This window comes from Etheostoma cragini, chromosome 7 (assembly GCF_013103735.1).
Source record: "Etheostoma cragini isolate CJK2018 chromosome 7, CSU_Ecrag_1.0, whole genome shotgun sequence".
Lineage (NCBI taxonomy): Eukaryota > Metazoa > Chordata > Actinopteri > Perciformes > Percidae > Etheostoma > Etheostoma cragini.
The window spans coordinates 5,761,520-5,764,865 of record NC_048413.1 but is presented as its reverse complement, the minus strand read 5'-3'; positions in this window follow the sequence as shown (position 1 = coordinate 5,764,865).

The following is a 3,346-nucleotide window of genomic DNA, read 5'->3' as shown; positions in this document are numbered from 1 at the left end:
GTCACAAGGGTTTTATTCGCAAACAGTTCAACACAAGGGAGCACCAAAAGGCATACACAGGGCGAAAGTCCAAAAGGTGAACCAGGCCGAAATCCAAAGAAAACAAAAACACAAAAATCCACGGGGAGTCCAAGGGAAAAAATGGCAAGGAGAGGCTGCGGATAACCCACAGAGAAACACTTACGGGGATATAAAACCGGGCAGCTGACAAAGTGTCGACGGACTGACAAAACAGGACGATGGCACACGAACAAACAAACTGGAATGATCCAACAAGAGGCAGAGGAAACACTGGGGTTAAATACAAGAGGTAATGAGGTAATGAGGAACAGGTGAGACATCAGGTGAAACACATTAGGGTGGGGCTGAACAATCAGACAAACAAAGCGAAGCTAGACAAGACAAGACAAGACAAGACAAGACAGGAAGTTGACTACCAAAATAAAGCAGAAAGCAGAACAAACAGACACAGGGGAATAAGACAGGGCCAAGAACACAGGACCTTGGAGAAAACCGACAAAAACACACAGAGGCCAATGAAAGGGAAACACACACCCAAACAAAAACCCCAAACCACAACAGTATATATATAAAAATACACATATTAAAGACATTATATAATATATATTATATATATTATAGTCTCATGATCCTTTAATTTTGATAATATTAAGAAAGTATCAGGTTACAATTGATTATGATAAATATACATTCAAATATTCTACTTTTTAATCATTTAATGCATTACTGAGGTATTTAATGTTTTGTGAAATGTGTCAATATTGCATTTCATAATTAGTAAAACCAAAGATTAAGTTCATTATGTTTAAATCGCTGCATTTTGAAAAACCCATTAAGGTTTCTTGTCCCTCTTCGGACACCATTTTAAATTAGTTAGGTAGTGGACGGTTGGAGACTGGGCGGGGTTAAACGTTGAGGGGGCGGGGTTACACGCTGGACTGTGGCCCGTGGGTTAAGTATCGCGCCTCATACCCAGTCAGGATGGAAGGATCCGAACGGTGGAGGTCACATCTAAAGATAAGAGGTTAACAAGACCTGTGGCCCAACTGGTCATTCTTTCACCAGTTCAACTGGATGATAAAGACTAACTTGTTATTTTTTTTTAGCAATTTCAAATGTACAATTTGAAGGGGCAGCTTTTAAATATCAAGTTTCCCCTTAAACTGCCTCAATTATGGACTGTCAATCACCACTAAAACCACACCCTTTTCAAAAAAGCTTACGTATATGACGCCGGCCTTCAGGCAAGTGAAACTCTGGCACGGCCCAGGAAACTCACAGACCAATAGCATGCGTTGTAAATCATGTCATGTGATTGTGTCAAGTAGGGCTGTGCAATGAATCAAATTTGCGTAATCAAGCGCTTTTTTTTTTTTTTTAATTCGTCATTTCTTGGAACTTTGAGTTTTTTTGCAAAGCAATCTATCGCTCCGTAAATCTGATCTGATCATGTGCCAGTCATAGTTGTTCCCTGCACAGCGTAGCTTAGTTTCTAGATGTGGAAAGTAGGGCTGCACGATTGGCCAAAATGATAATAATTATTAAGATCAATATTGTGATCACAATTAACCTGGAGAGTTCTATGAAATGATGCATTAAAAAAAAAAAAAAAACGCTCCTTTACATAAATGATTAATTGTGCAGCCCTAGTAGACAGTGTTGGGCTCAAAATCTGCAAATCACACACAATGTTTCAACACATAACATTTAAATTCCAACAACAGTCATAGAGGACAGAGAAACTTGAGGAAAATTTAACAGATAGCAGTCGGTCATACGTCGGTCTCAAGGTTTACCAGTAAACGGCACATTTTGTCCCGTTCTGTGTTTTTCAGACAGCAGCAGTGACCAGTGCCAGTCGGTGCTAGCGTCTGTTAGCTCACAGGGTGCGAGTAATATTTTTCCTCTAGGTCACATCGGCTGCCTCTCCACAAAGGCAATGTTGTTTATATTAATATGGTTTAATTTTGCGTAACATGACCCATTTCTTCTGTAAAGCCGTGCCTGTGTGGATCTCTCCTCTTACTCTCCGCGCAGCCCCGCCTCCATTCACTTACCCAAAGCTCCCCTGCAACAGAGACAGAGCGGCAACAGCGCCGGTGTCACGCTTCTGACATTTGTCCACAGTTTTATTTGTTATTAACACAGTTAAGCATGAGAGGCGATCCTGTATTTGTACCAGCATTTTTGCTGGTAACTCTATCGCGGCGGCCACCGCAAAAAACACAGAAGTTATTGAAAGCAACTAACTTCAGGTCGTAGAGTACTAGCGTGTGAGGCGGAGCCTGCTGGACCTGGGCGAGAGACGTGACCAATGGCCAGAATATCATAGTTCATAAAAATGCAGCGCAGTGACGATACAGACATTTCATACATACGTGTATTACTTCACTGACCCGCCGTTCGACCTGTGCTGGATCCATTCACAATGAGTCAGTCGCTCTGTGAGCACGTCTATTGTACCCCCCCCCCCCTCTCTTTTAATCAGTTATTGTTGAAAACAAGTGAAGGAGCTTTCAAAGAGATACTTTAAAAACATATATAGCCTAGGCTATTTATTTCAGATAGATTTAACCTACATGAGTTTCAGCTGTATGTATGTACAATATACAACTTCAACATAAGAAGAATGTAGCATACTATGGATGTGAAAGTTCTAAATAGCCTATGTGACAATAAAATTCAGGGCTGCCAACTCTCACGCAATCGCCGTGCCACACCCCCGATTTCTCACGCTGAAGTGTCAATCCGGTCGGTCAAATTTCTGAAAGATGAGTTTATCTATAGATCTACCTGTTGAGCCGCTCGTGATCGACTAGTTGTGCTTTCAGAGACTGGGGGGGGTTCAAGTGCGCTCCCTGTCTGTGGAAGTTTGAAATTGTCGCAAAATGAGAACCTTTTCCATCCCAGGTGCACTTCCCCGGCTTCAGGTATGTGCTCTGAGTATCACAGACCCGTCCGTTGCTTCGTGTCCTCTCTCTCTGTAAAGTCTGCAAATCTCGGACAACAGATGGGAGGAGTTATATTTTCAATATGCACAAAATTGTAAACATGAGCAGAAATCTGATGAAACACATCTGAGCTATACTATACCATATATACAAAACTATATATACTATATATACGATACTGCAACGTTGGGCCACTACTGTGCATCTCTAACCTCTGTGCATCTCTAAATGTAACTGTAAATAATTAATTTTGATGTTTTATAAAATGAACAAATAGTCTTTATTTTCACAAAAAAGTATATCCTTCCTCTGGTGTTAGCTTTCTGCTGCCATCTGAAGTGTTAGCGGGTCATTTTGGACCCGTGTATTAAATT